This window comes from Cornus florida, unplaced genomic scaffold (assembly GCF_030987335.1).
Source record: "Cornus florida cultivar Cherokee Brave unplaced genomic scaffold, ASM3098733v1 CherokeeBrave_3.0.0_Hap2_Chr08, whole genome shotgun sequence".
Lineage (NCBI taxonomy): Eukaryota > Viridiplantae > Streptophyta > Magnoliopsida > Cornales > Cornaceae > Cornus > Cornus florida.
In genome coordinates, this window is record NW_026775578.1 from 55,544,339 (window position 1) to 55,560,741 (window position 16,403).

Genomic DNA, 16,403 nt, shown 5'->3' on the forward strand with positions numbered 1-16,403 from the left:
AGTTTGGACTGTAGGGAGGTTTCTAGGTTGGTTCCGGGGATGTGGATGATCTGTATAATTATCCCAGAGGTGTATAAATTGTTGGGAAGCATGTTAATGGTATTATGTGGAAGCATGATATAATCTAAGGTTAAATAGGAAATCTGTATAAGGAGGGTTAAGTAATTAATTAACTTAAAACTGTTTTCTGTTTTGAGGAATTTTGGATGCTTTACATGTCTTAACAATTATTAATCATGTCTTCCTTATGTTGTAATCATATATTTATTTATCTGGGAAAAAAATAGGCATGCTTAAATGGAAATGAATTGATGTTTAACTATATTATTTATTGCATCAAGTTATGGTACTGTTTTAGAGGAGTTAGATGTTGTATTTTACTTTAACATTTTAAAGGACTAGAATGTGACTTCTAGATCATATACTGGATATATAATTTGATCATACACTTATTAGATTTGTATGTGTGCTTATTCTGGAGTATAATTGATATGCATTTATCACTGTTTGGTCAACCATGTAAACTGGAGGATTGTATGTACCGGTATGGGACGGTGACATACTAGATATGGAATGGATCAAACCCCAAGTCCTACCTAATTTGGATTAAGGTACGGATTAACCATACAGGTTAAGTCCATTACCTACTTATGTCAGGTCAACAAAATAGTTGGATGACTTAATATGGTTTCAGGACGGATGATTATACATGTACTAGACCACTACATAGATGGATGGTATTTTGTATTAGGAGGAGTACGGACTTTATATATTTATTATATGGTACCATGGTATGAGCTTGAGTCTCAAGACCATGGTTAGGGTGCGTATATTGCCTAGGATGGATAACTGGACATAGGTGTTGTTCCCTGGTAGGTCTAGGTACACATAACCACATTATTGTGCGATTTGCATGGTATCTCTACTCAGGCTGAGACAGACCTACTGGACTAGTGAGCGTCCTATAGTGTGTGCTATATATATACATATGGACTACTCTAGATATTGTTGAGTCTTCCTAGGATGTATCTGCGTATCGGATTACTGTTTGAATCATAGTAGAATAGGATTTGCATGTGGGCCTGACCCACTCTCTATTTTTTTTAGGTGTTCGTCAGTTCCAGGGTTAGAGCTTGGACGTGCAGAGCAGATACAGACATTCATTCCTCCGACTATGTAGGAATCTTTTCTATGTTTATCTTAAGTTTCTATTTCAGTTATTTTAGTTTCAATTGGGATTTTTAATAATAAGGGGTCCACTAAATGGATTCCCAAGTTGTAACTTATGGAGTTTTGGAGTTTAGATTTAGCAGATTTCGTTAATTATATTTTGAGGATTTTAATTAGTATTCTTCCAGCTTATTGTTATTATTTATTTCATCTTATATTCTGTGTTCGGTTATATATTAATTGTTTGATATTTCCCTCGGGTTTGGGCCTGGGCCTGATCAACCCGTGTCTCGGATCCGAGGGGTATCACAGGGGTCCAGTGTCTTTGGATCGTGTTTGTCGAGGTTGTGCTATTGAGATAGCTGGGCGGACCTTAGAGTTCAATTTTGTTGTTCTCGACATGACGGGCTTTGACGTCATTCTCAGGATGGATTGGTTGTCATTCTTTTAGGCTAAGATTGATTGCTTCCATGGGAGGGTGTCCGTTTGCATTCCTAAGGGAGATTGTTTCCATTTTGTGGAAGATCGGAGCGATTCCCACCAGGCAATGGTTTTCAGTATTGGTGACTGGAGTCGTCACAGATCCTACTTGACTAGTTTGCTAGTTAACGAGGATAGCAGTTTGGGCCGTGTTTTTTCGGCAGTTGTTGAGGATTTTGTTGATGTCTTTCCAGAGGAACTGACAGAGTTACCTCCTTTAAGGGAAGTTGTTTTTGCCATTGATGTCATTCTCGGTACAACGCCCATCTCTATGGCACCGTACCGTATGGCACCGGCAGAGCTTGATGAGCTGAAAGGTCAGTTGGATGATTTGAAAGCTGAGGGCTTTATTCGTCCTAGTGCTTCACCATGGGGAACACCGGTACTTTTTGCAAAGAAGAAGGATGGGTCTTTGAGACTTTGCATCGATTATTGCAAGTTGAATCATGCTACAATAAAAAACAGGTATCCCTTGCCTAGGATTGATGACTTGTTTGATCAATTGAAGGGAGCAACATGCTTTTTGAAGATTCATTTGAGATCAGGTTACTATCAGTTAAGGGTTAAGGATGAGGATATATCCAAGACCGCTTTTCGCACACGGTATGGCCATTATGAGTTTCTGGTGATGCCATTTGGTTTGACCAATGCTCCAGCAACTTTTATGAATTTGATGAGCCGTGTATTCAGTGACTATCCTGACAGATTTTTGGTGGTGTTCGTTGATGACATCCTGATATACTTGGCTTCGGTAGTGGAACATGAGTATCATTTGAGGACAGTGTTGCAAATCCTTAGGGATAATCAGTTGTATGCTAAGTTCGAGAAATGCGAATTTTGGTTACCGGAAGTGAAGTTCCTTGGACACGTTATGTTAGAGGGCAGTGTTGCAGCGGATCCGTCGAAGATTGAGTCTGTGATGGATTGGGAGTGTCCGAAGACAGTGTTCGAAGTTCGGAGTTTTCTTGGCCTAGCCAGCTATTACAGGAGATTTGTTTTGGATTTCTCACGTCTAGCAGCACCTATGACTCGACTTACTCGCAAGGGAGTCAAGTTCATATGGAATGAGGCTTGTGACTTTGCTTTTCAGGAGTTGAAGGTCAGGTTGACATCAGCTCTAGTTTTGATTATACCTGAACATGGTTTGGGTTACGTGGTCTATTGTGATGCTTCGCGCGAAGGTTTAGGTTGGACTCTGATGCAGATCAAACTGGTGGTAGCTTATGGGTCTCGACAATTAAAGACTCACGAGTTGAACTATCTGACACATGATTTAGAGTTGGCAGCAGTTATTTTTTCCTTGAAGGGGTGGAGACATTATTTGTACGAGGAGAAGTTCGAGGTTTTCTCCGATCATAAGAGTCTCAAATATCTATTCTCTTAGAAGGATTTGAATTTGAGATAGGGCAGATGGGTTGAGTTCATGGAGGACTACGACTTTGAGTTGCAGTATCATCCGGGGAAAGCCAATGTGGTGGCCGATGCATTGAGTAGGAAGTCAGGGGGTACCTTGCTAGCATTTCCATTCACAGATGGAAGATGCTAGAAGAGCTTGTAGATTTTGGTTTGCAGTTGTATGAGGATATTTCATTGGCTATTTTGTTTAGGCTTGTGGCTCAACCGGCTCTTGTTAGTAGAGTTATTGAGGCATAGCAGGAGGATGGGGAGATGAAGTCCATCCGCGATCGGATTTCAGGCGATGAGAATGTAGAGGGTTGGACCTTGCATTTAGATAGTGGTCTCAGGTATAGAGGGAAGATGGTTATTCGTCTGTCTTGTCGTGACGTTGTTCTTCAGGATTTTCACCATTCTCAACTCGCAGTTCATCCTGGTGGTACGAAGATGTATCATAATTTGCAGAGACAGTTTTGGTGAAAAGGCATGAAACGGGATGTTTCTCAGTTCGTGGCTAAATGCCTTACTTGTCAGCAAGTGAAAGCAGAGCATCAGAGACCGGCAGGTATGTTACAACCACTGCTAGTGGCAGAGTGGAAGTGGGAGCACATCACTATGGATTTAGTGACGGGACTTCCGAGATCCAAGGGAGGGAATGATGCCGTTTGAGTCATTATTGACAGATTGACTAAGACGGCTCACTTTTTGCCTATGGCAGTGACAGATGACGCAGAGAGGCTTAGTGGACTGTATGTGGGGTAGATTGTCAGGCTTCACGGGGTTCCGGTATTTATTGTTTCGGATAGGGATCCTAGGTTCACGTCTCACTTTTGACAGAGTTTTCAGGAGGCTCTTGACACAGGGCTTCATTTCGGCACGGCATTCCATCCTCAGACTGATAGTCAGTCGGAGCGTACCATTTTGATATTAGAGGATATGCTACGGGCTTGCATTTTGAATTTTAGGGGTAGTTGGGAAGACTACTTACCCTTGCTTGAGTTTGCCTACAACAACAGTTACCAGACCAGTATTGGCATGGCACCTTTTGAGGCGTTGTATGGTAGACCTTGCAGATCTCCAGTTTGTTGGATTGAGGTAGGTGATACAGTCGCCTTGGGTCCCGATATTGTCTTTGAGACTACAGAGAAAATTAAGTTGATTCGGCAGCAATTGGCAACAGCTCAGAGTAGGCAGAAAAGTTATGCTGATAAGAGGAGGAGATCCTTGTCTTTTGAGGTAGCGGACCACGACTTTCTCAAGATTTCTCCACGGAAGGGACGTCTAAGATTTCGGCAAACGGGCAAGTTGTCTCCTAGGTTCATTGGACCATTTCAGATTTTGGAGCGCATCGGTGAAGTTGCTTATCGTTTGGCATTGCCGCCAGACCTGGACAGGGTTCACGACGTCTTCCACGTATCTATGTTGAGGAAGTACGAGCCGGATCCATCGCATGTTTTACGATGGACAGATGTTGTTGTTGATGAGGATGTGACCTACGAGGAGGGTCCAGTCCAGATTCTTGATTCACGGGAGCAGGTTTTGCAGACCAAGACCATTCTATTGGTTAAGGTCTTGTGGAGACATCACGGCGTTGAGGAGGCTACTTGGGAGCTCGAACAGGAGGTTCGCTCTTGGTATCCCCATTTGTTCTCTCTTTCAGGTACGACTCGATTTCGGGGTCAAAATCCTTTTAAGGAGGGTAGGTTGTAATGACTTGGTCTTTTTCCTCCTTTTCCATTTTCGGTGATTTTTTTTTTTTTTTTGTCTTTTTCCTATTTTGTCCTTTCCCTATTTCATTTTTTTCCCGTTTATCAATTTTCTTTGCATAACCTCACTTGTTGTGCTTGGATTTGATTCCAGTTTTGCATGCATCCATGATACTTGGTTTCCATGATATTTGTATTTTCACTTTTGTAGGAAATCATGCTAGTTGCTTTCATTTTCGTAAAGGGCATGGATGCATACTTTATTGTAATTATTCTTTATTTTGGGATTTTAGTATAATTATGTAAAATAATTATTTTTCATTTTAGGGACCATTTTGTAATTTATTTTGGAGGATATTTTCAAAAATGACCTTTTTGCAATTTTTGGAAAATGTGACAAGTGTCACACTCTCATGGTGCCACTTGTTGGCAATTGGGTGAGGAGACTTAGAAGCATAACCTCTTGACATTTGGAAGGTAGAGATTCACCCACTTGTTGACCTAGGATTGGTGCACATGTTGGCTTTGATTGTTGACAAGTGTACGCTTAAGATTAAGCCTAGGAAAGAGCATTGGATTAATGACAAGTGTAGGCTCATGGTTTAGTCTTGCATTGTGTGTGTGTGAGGGGTAGTGTAAGAGCACATAGTGAATGGAGGATTACTAGACCCTCCACTTACCATTTTCACCTTCATTCTCCTCATTTTCACTTGTTCTTCAAAACCCTAACAAAGACACCATTGGAGAAAATCTTGGTTAATAGCTTTCTTCTTCATTTTAGCTTCCTTCCATTCACCTTAGACCATAAACCTTCGGAGAGAAAAGTTTCCTCACACTCTCCTATTCAATAACCCTAAACTTGTTTTACATTTTGAGCTTGGTTGCTTGGATTATAGAGATTCAATTCTCTATTGAGGTAGGGGTGGTAGAATGTTTATATTTTAAGTGTTTTATAATTCTTGGGGTTTAATATATATTGTATACATGTTTTTAATATGATAGTCTTGCATATTATAGGAAACCCTCACATCTTGACTTAGGGTTTATTGATTTAAGCATGTATGATATGTATAAACTATGTGTAGAAGGATTATATACTTTAGTAGTATGCTAAATTCTTGTATTTTCACATATAGTGATGATATAGAACTCTTGTAGAATTATTAATGTTATATGCAATTTCCATCGACTTGAATTGCTATATTTGTTGAGATGATAATTCTATATTCTTGTGGATTACTAATTGTAGTTACCTTAGGAGCTTATTACTATAATGTTGAGATTTAGTATATAAAGCTTATTGTTGAGGCATGATTTAGATTGATAAGTTGGTGGTATTGTATTGTGCATAATATCATGATGAGAATTTGTCATTTCGTATGCCATTTTAGACTTGGAACCCTAAGACATGGTTTGTGTGGTTTCAAAATACTTGTGCATGGAAGGTGGTTTATATGCCTTAATTATAGTGTATGAGATTTGAACGTGATTATGATTTTGGAATCTCTTGGGACATTGTTACAATGACGTGGCTAAAGTTTGGCTTTAGTGCAGGAGGTATGCGTTCTCCTTAATTGAGATAGTGCGCACTAGGGTGGTCTTCCCAGCAGGTTAATGCTCGGAATAACCATTTTGATATTGGTTTAGTCCGAGACGTGATGTCCAAGTCTTCCACTATTTGATTTCGCATTAAATTCCAAGTTAATAACCAATGTTTAATTGTAACTTGTAAATCTTGTTATTGGAGAATTGATGTTGTTAAGTACATTAATGTTGTTATGTGTTGTTAAAGAATCATTTAAGTTAGCTTAAGATGATCCCTTAAAACACCTTGAACATAGACGTTAAGTGGAATGATCCTTTGTATTCTTCTATATTGATCTTGCAATGATATTAAACCTTTAGGGTATACGCATATGCTTCTTCCTACGAGTAACTTGATTACTCACCCTAGTGGTTTGGGTTGTTTTTCAGGTAAAGAGACTATGTTCTTGGATGCTCATCATCCTTAGAGGCTTATGAGCTTTTGAAGCATTTTTGTGTATTGACATACAAGTGTTTAACATGCCTTTCTTTTGATGTCACATTTTGTATACCATGGGTGTATGGTACTTTAGAAGCTTATGTAGCTTTCTTGATGTGTAATGATACTTTAATATCTACTTTTGACATTATAAGCATGTATGTAAAGAGGCCAAGGGTCAAGCATGTGTACTTTTGTACTCGTACTCTTTTGGTGTCAAACTTTTGCTTCAAAATGTATTTGAACTAATTTTGGAGGTTTGACATATGAAAATCTTGAAATTGATATGTGTGAGGCCATGGGCCATTGTTTTACATTCAAATATTCATATCAAAGTTGTTGACATGTTTACATACTTAAATCTCATTGAAAAATCAGTTTTCAACATTCATTTTGAACCAATTCATCATGGGATTCAAAGTAAAGGTTGAACCTTAGTACCTTGGACTCATAACAGGTTTTCCAGTAGCATTTCGAGGTGTTTCGGTCGATCGAAACTCCATTTCGGTCGACTGATGGCAATTGGATTTGTCTATGCACAGTAACTTATCATTCCAGTAGCCAATTCTACTGTTCAGGGCCTATTTCGGTCGACCAAAACCCTATTTCGGTCTACCGAAACAACCAGCACTTAAATTCATGTTTTCAGCAAAAATTTTGGTCATTTTGGTCGACCTAAATAGCTTTCATACTCCAGCTTCTTCAGTTCAGTTTCAGCACTGCTGTTCCGACTTTGAATGGCCATATCTCCTTAATTTCTTATCCAAATGGGGTGATTTTTTAGCCTAAATTCATGAATTTTGAGTCAGCTTTCCAATGGTACCAATGTTATTCTTAGATTCCAATCACAGTAGGAGGTATTCATATTTTAGTGAGGTAGTGTCAGTTTCCGCTTAAACCGAAAAAGGGCATTTTGCTGGATTCTTGGCTAATGTTCTGATAACCTCTTGGAATGTTGTGAAATGATTAGATTATATTGTATTCACCTTGTTTGACTTGTTTAGAGTCAATTTTCTCCCTTTAATTATGAATTGACCATTTTGCCCTTTATTGACGAATTTTGCCCGTTTTAACTCTAGTTTCCTCTTTTGCTCACTTTAACTTCCGTGACCTCATGGAATGTCACATTGATGTCTTAGAGATGATTTTTATCTTAAGGAGCTATGGTTTCATCTTTTGCTTCCGCATTTCGGGTTCGTTATCAAGTCAACTTTCGGGTCATCACTGAAGTACCAGGTTAAAAAACTTGGGCCGTCACACATAATGTTGCAAGAAGATACGAAAGCAATGCGTTATGAGATACTACTGCAATTGACTGATGACGATAGGAATGAAAGAAGACGAGATTTGTATTCATTGGCATCTCTTTCATGAATGAATGTAAAACAAAAAACCAATATTTGTTCATATGTTACCATTGATGGTAGTACAACACTAATCAGAATTAAGTAGTTACCAATGATTTGTATTTGTTATGCTAGTTGGTAAAAACATGTTTGTTAGACAAAATAATGTCTGTTCATTTATTGATATAAATTTTATATTATAAATGTGTTTGTATAGTACATGAAAAATATTTGTGATGTTATTTAGTAATACACTATGATATTTGTCAAATTAGATAAAAACATATTTGTGATGGTATATGCATGTAACAGTTGACATATAGTGAGAAATATGATTATAAAACATTTGTTTGTATGACAATTAAATAAATCAGATAAATGCATTGGATTATTTATATGACTGTTATGTTATAAATATGTTTCTACACTATATGAAATGTATTTGTGATGTTACATTATAAAACACTATGATGTACACGAAATCAGGAAAATGTATAATATTATTTATATAAATGTTATGTTATAAATGTGTTCCTACAATAGATGAAAAATATTTGTGATGTTAGTTAGTAATACACTATGATGTATTCCAAATCAGATAAAAACATGTTTGTGATGGTATATGCATATAACAGTTAACATATAGTGAGAAATATGATTATAAAACATTTATTTGTATGACAATTAAATAAATCAGATAAATGCATAGAATTATTTATATGACTGTTATGTTATAAATATGTTTCTACACTATATGAAATATATTTGTGATGTTAATTTATAAAACACTATGATGTACGCGAAATCAGGAAAATGTTTCATATTATTTATATTTATGTTATTAATGTGTTTCTACAATAAATGAAAAATATTTGTGATGTTTGTTAGTAAAACATTATGATATAAATATATATATATAAAAAAAAAAACATGCAGAAATAAAACTGCCAATGTAATGCGATCCGAGATTTCATTTATGTAATTGCATAACATATCACCTAAGTATAAAAGTAGTATTCCAAATAAGATTTCATTTATGCAGCAAGGTGAGGAGAAGTAAAAAAACCGCCAATCCAAGGGAAACCATTGTTGCAATAAAGAAGATAAAGAAAGCTTTTGCAATTGACAAATATAGATTAAAAAGATCGGCATCTAGAGCAGGAGCAGAAGTAGTTGCACGACCAACTGGATTTTGAACAGGTGCTGGTGAATCCACCTACACAAAAAAGAACAACATCTTGCTGCACAATTGAAGAATCGCCTCCCTAGACTTTCTTTTGTCTTCGAAACATGCAAGAGACTCAATTCTCCACAGAAACATTTTGGTTGTGACACTTCACCCCTACGTATGATTACCCATAATAACGAACTTGTTGATATGTATGTATTACTTCGAATCTGAGCCTCAGATCTCTCTTGTTCCTCTTTAAGGGCCAGACTCTTCACATCGTTTCAAGAACCGAGATCGCCAACACCCAACCCAGTGGACACAGCTTCTGCTTCAAGGGTTTTTATATCAAGCTTCTCTTTTTTCCTCAATGATTTCTTCTTCTTAGGCTTTTTAAACTGAACCATTTCTTCACGAGTATAGTAGTCTGATGAAATCTTTCGATTTGAGTTGAGATCTTTAAAGTGATTGTTCATCGAAACATCCTCCAGTTTCTTCTCTACTTCGCCAGTAAAACGACCACTTGAATCCAGAGTTACTCCCTCATCCACAACCGGATCATCATATTGTGGAAGTAGTTTTTCTTTTCCGACCTAGGATCATCATTAAACTTGTCGCTATAAATTTCTGCTTTTCTCTTTGCAACCCTATAAGCCTCATTTCTATGTTTTTACTCTCCAATTTCCACATTTTCAAGCATACCAACCTCTTCATTGATGTCACCATCGGCTAGAATGCTTTGATCTTTAAGTGTCAAAACAACCACTCCACATTCGACTGCTTTATCAAGCCCATGAAGTAATTTAACCCCACCCAGGTCTTGAGCAGTATGCTGAGCTGCCGCCTCAACTTCAGTTTCTCCTTGATTAATATTTTTTTGCTCCTCGAAGATCTTTGAAAGCTACAAGGCTTTCTCCTTTTCAGCATTCTTATTCTCTTCAAGCTTACATCTCTTACTAACCCATGTTAAACGCCTTCAGATTTTTTCATTGGTCTTTTTTCTTTTAAATTTTCTCTCCCCTTATCTCTTTCTCTGTCCTTTGACCTGTATTTTTCATTCTCTCTTTCTTTACTCCTATCCTTGCTCTTCTCTTTATCCCTATCCCCATCCCTATCCCTATCCCTATCCCTATCCCTATTCTTCTCTCTTTTTCCTTTCCCTTTCTCTGTCCTTTGACCTGTCATAAAACAACAAACAAACAGAACATAATTAAAACAATCACACAAACGCTTCCGCACATTATTGCCCCTAAAGTTTTCTTGTAAGTTCAAGCAATCACGCACACACAATATTGCCATAACTCTCGACTTCCAATTTGGGCGGAGAAATTGTAACATCTGGGTTAAATTCCATTATATTAAGTTCAGGCAATCACGCACACACAATATCACAAGTTTTCTTGAAAGTTCAAGCAATCACACACACATAATAGTATCATTGCTTTATATATACACATACACAACGACAGTATTAAAATAAAGCGAGAAAATGATGAAGGTCAGAGAAAGAGAGATAGAGAGACCTGAATCAAATTTGAGAGAAGTTTTTGAACACCTCTCATGTTTTCCTCTACCCATGATAATGAACTCCCCTATATCCGTATGCTTCGAAGATCCTGTTAATTATTAATCCTTAAGGTTTTTGTAATGACCCAAGTTTTGATTCAACCCGGTATAACAGTGATGAACCGAAGGTTGATCTATTAACGGATCCAGATGCGGAAGCAAAAACCAAGACAATGGTCTCCTAAGGCATAAAACACCTCTAAGACCCTTTGATAACCTTCCATGAGGTCACAGAACCCGAAGGAAAGACCAAGCCTAAGAGGAAGGAATTTGACTTCCAATAAATCAAATGAGATCGAAAACATTCAAAAACAACCTTTGGCAACTTCACATGAAGTCCCAAGGCCAAAGGAAGAGAAATCTCAAATGAGCCTTATCCCGGTTCAAACTAAATCCGACACCCTCTCACTAAAATGAGGATATCTTGATCTAGGAAACGAATCTGAAGCTAAAATTGGTACCATTGGAAAGCTTACTTCGACGCGGTCAGTTTAGACTCAAGAACAGACCAATTCCGAGTTGAAACAAGGAAGTTACATCCGTTTGAAGTTGGAAGGCCAAAGTTGAACACGCAAACAGGTTCTGGAAGACCTGAACCTATTCAATATTTCTTGAATAGGTTCAACATGGACAGAATGCCCAGTCGACCAAAAATGACCTTTGAACCTGTTCAAGATTTCTTGAACAGGTTCAACTTGAACAGAATGCTAAAAATGCAGTAGGAACAGTGTTTTAGCAGAAAAATGAGTTTGGAACGTGGTTTTCAAGACCAAGATGACATTTTTCGGAAAAATGTTGTGAAGAAACTCCCACTAAAATCACATTTTCTATGCGATGGAGTCAAGAACGGGATATTTTTCCCAAATAAAATTACCAAAATGCCCTTAAGCAAGATTATGCAACAAAAATGTGAAATGAGTCCATAAGAGGCTCAAAACACAAACAAAATGGTTTTTCATGGAAACGATCATTCATGCAAACGTAATTGATGATTTTGAGCACGCGGGAATGGTTCGCAGCTCCCTGAAATGGCCGAGTCAAAATCCGACCCCCCAACGGCCAAAAAGGCGAAAATGAACTTGAAACGGAAATTTTGAAAACCAAAATTATAAAACGGAGACAAATGACTATTTGGCCCTTGGCCACACTTCATACAAGATTTATGAGACCTAGTGGAAGAATGAAAATGGAATTCCCACACCCCAATGCAACCATGGCAAAACAATAACTTAACATTTCTCAATATATTCATAATATTTCATGGAGTCGAAAATTACTTGGGATATAAAATACATGTCATTGGCCTCCGGCCTCATCTCATACATGTCAAATACATTGAAAGGAGTGTACTTATGTACGCATTACATACATGGGATCAAATATACATATTTTGACATATAAGTCTACAAAATGACATTTCATGCTAACATTTGCATGAAATGGAAACTTGAAGGCTACACGACATCCACGGGATGCTAAGCATCACGAACCAAGTCTTCGTACCTGAAATATTCCCCAGTAACTTTGGGGTGAGTAACATAAAGCTACTCGTCGGAAATGAGCATGCATCGACCTAGTGTTTTATAATTTATCACCTTAAGGTGAAACATGTCAAAGGGCTCATGCCACCTAACGTCTATGTTAAAGTGAGACACAGGGAGCATCCTAAGCTACCCTAGAACATAAATCAATAAGAATCATGATATACATACATATATAAAATGAATCAAGATTGGGATAATCCAAAGAACACGATAAGAAGAATGCTTGAACATAGATTAACAAGACTTGCATTTTCAATACAATTAAGCAAGATTTGAAATAATCCATACAACATGATAAGAAGATACTAGAATACATGGATCACATAAAGCAATGCAATTTACAGGATTGGAACATACCAATTAACACGATAGGGATAATACGTGAAATCAAAAACATGGCACAATATCTATGCAATTAACAAGATTAGTACATTCTAATTAACACGATAAGAGTTATACAAGGATTCAAGAATAAGGCATAATGTCTATGAAAATTAAACACGGATTCAAGAACAAGGCATAATGTCTATGCAATTAACAAGGATGGGACATTCTATGAAACACGAAAAGAGTTATTTATGAAATCAAGAACAAGGCATAATATCTATGCAATTAAACGAGATTAAGGACAATCCATACAACACGATAAGAAAACAAGGGAATATAAGGATTACATTATCAATGCAATTTACATGATTGGAACATACTAGTTAGCATGACATGAAGTAATACACGAAATCAAAGACGAGGCATAATAATAATGCAAGTAAACAAGTTTGGAGCATTTCACATACATGACAAGTTTAAATCTTCAAGGAATAACAACTTGAAATTTAAAGAGTGAAATCAAATAATGCGGAAACTTGGATATCGCCCGGATTAAAACCATATTCTTGGGATCACTTTAGGGTTACCAACCCAAGGGTACCTTCCCCTAGTCTTGGGATCACTTTAGGGTTATCAACCCAAGGGTACCTTCCCCCGTTCTTGGGATCACTTTAGGGCTTTCAACCCAAGGGTACCTTCCATCATTCTTGGGATCACTTTAGGGCTTTCAACCCAAGAATACCTTCCCCTATTCTTGATTGATATCCCAAGTCCCAAAATCAACAAGTTATGCAAGTCAAGATAGTATCAAGATACAAGAAATGCATTTAGCCACGTTCCATGCACAACCAAGGTTTTGGAACACACAAGTCATGCCCTAAGTTCTCAACTATGATGTCATATGAAATGTCAAGAAATTATAGTATGTATCCACATAGACTACGAACTAGGATATATAGCACATAGAATCCATTGATGTAAATAGACCACAAGTATGAGATTGATGATTCAACTACTTACTAAGCAACACATGAGTAATCAAACCATTCCAAGATAAAGGTGCAAGTTCATTAACTACATTAATGGAGCCAAGTTGCAACAAGTCATGATACATGCTAAATAGGCAAAAGCCCCATGAAATAGATGTCCCTATCATTAAAACACTAAGTGGAAATTAATTAACCTAAGTAATCAATTTCTCTAGAAATCAAAGTTGTCCAAAAATTCTCAAATTTATATATGTGAATGTCCATTCCATGGTGATTGCAAATATCACATTAATTTCACAAAGGGAGCAAGATATAATCATGTGGAATTTAATTAATTTAAATTAATTAAATCTCTAGATTTTAAAAATTGTTCAAATGATCTCAAATTAATATATATCAAGGATTAAGTCATGGCCATGCCATATATCAAGTCAAAAATGGAAAACAAGCAAGGTACAATTAACTAGAATTTAAATCAAATTAAATTCATTAATTATCTAGATTTGAAAACTTATTCAAATGATTCCAAATAAATATAGAACAAAGATTAAGTGAAGGCCATGCCATATACCAAGTCAAAAGTGAGTTATATGCAAGTTACAACAATCATTAATTTCTCAAATTAATAAAAGACATGCATATAACATGTATAAGCATCAAAAGCATGCAAGACAACAAAATATAAACCTATAACATTCCCTACCTCACTAGAGAAGCGTCTCTCTAGAATCCAAGGTAAATCAACACAAAATGGCAAACCCTTCTAGGGTTATGAAGAGGAGAGTGAGAGGAATAAAAAGTGTTCCAAGCTTCATGGTCTAAGGTGAGTGGAAGGCCCTCAAAAATCAAGGTCAAAGCTTAAGGCTCTAAGTTTCATCCATGGAGGCTAGGGTTTTCTTTATAAGAGAGGGAGATGAAGAAATAATGTGTGATGGAATGTGAGTGGAGGAATTAGAAATCCTCCACTCACTATGTGGTCTTACACCATGGTTAACACACACTAGTTTGGTCAATTGCACAAAAGCCCTTCTTTAAAACCATAATCCCAAAGTGGCCCAAAAGGAATTGTAAGACTAAATTTGGAGCATACACTTGTCACAAATCAATGGCTCCTTCCTAGGCTTAATCTCAAGCCTACACTTGTCAACCATCCAAGCCAACAAGTGCACCAATCCTAGGTCAACAAGTGGATGAATCTCCACCCTCCATGTGTCATCATCCAAGGCATCAAAGTGTTTCCACGCAAATGTCAACAAGTGGACCAATGAGAGCGTGACACTTGTCACACTTTCCAGAAATTGCAAAAAGGTCTTTTTTGAAAATATCTTCCAAATTAAATTGCAAAATGGTCCCCAAGATGAAAAATAATTACTTTCAGTAATTACACTAGTGACCCCAAAAGAAAGTAAAATTCCAAGGAAAGTGTGCATCCACACCCTTAAGGAAGAAATTGTACAAATGGCATGCATTTCTAGGAAAGTAAAAACACACGTCTCTAAGAAATCATATATCATGAGTGCATGCAAAAGTAGAAGCAAAACCGAATAAGAAAAGTGAGGTTATGCCAACAAAGTGACAACCGAGAAAAAGACGAAGGATGAATAGTGTCAAAAAAATGAAAAATACGGAAATGACTCGGTCCTCAAAGGGAGTTGTCAATCCATAGAAAAGAGTCTCAGAAATCATTTCCAAGCACTCAAGACGACACTAAGTGACAAGAAACAGAACTCGGAAAAGGAAACTAAACGGAAAAAATTTATCTGTAAAATTTCAGGAAAAATGAAAGGAAGACAAATGACCGGGTCATTACATTTTAGAGGTGGGTTTCATAAATAGGGTTTCCAAAAACGCGCACAGTTCAGTTAATAGAGAGAGCTTTGTCCTGAATAGCGGTGGAGGCTATGGAGCTTAAGATAGCCACTGCAAACTTCTTCTCAATCTAGGGTTCTCTGTCTCTTAAGATTTGCAAACCAGCTGAGATGAACTAAAATCTAATGGCTGAGATGATTATTTATTTAGAAATGGGTTAATGGGATATTGAAATAAAACTCTTTGGGCCTCATTAGTAAAATGAAATAAGTTGGGCTTACTTATACTCATATGTGCTAAACAACCTTATATATGTAAAATAGTAGTAGTAAAAAATACAATTGGGCCTTTGTGTTAATGAGCTTGTTCACGACCCTAGTGAGCCGAGCTCAATGTTGCTCAAGCTCAGCTTGAACCCACCCCTTCCTTTTTCTTTGAGGATGAAAAAATTATATCATTGAGCTAGATGCTTATTAGTGAGATAGTGAAATGATAATGGTAATCCTGTGTTATGTTTGGAAAAGATAATTAAGAGTAAAAAAAAAAAATAAAAAAAAGAATTTTCAAAGAAAAAAAAAAATAGAGGGTAAAAAGGAATTAGTTTTTTATTGGATGAGAAGGAGGTCAAAACATGAATTCATTTGTTAGAAAAAAATATAAACAAAAAGCTTAATGGGATAGAGATGCATGAATCCGAGTATGTGCTGGCATTATGGAATTCATTTTTCATATGACTTTCCTTCCTTCCACCAATTTGAAGAAATCTTTAAATTTTTAAATATTTAGCCCAAACACCTAAAATTTGTAAAATCATGCCAAATTACTAAAATATTTAATGCCCCATTTTTATGAAATTTTAATCCTCTCACCCAACACCAAT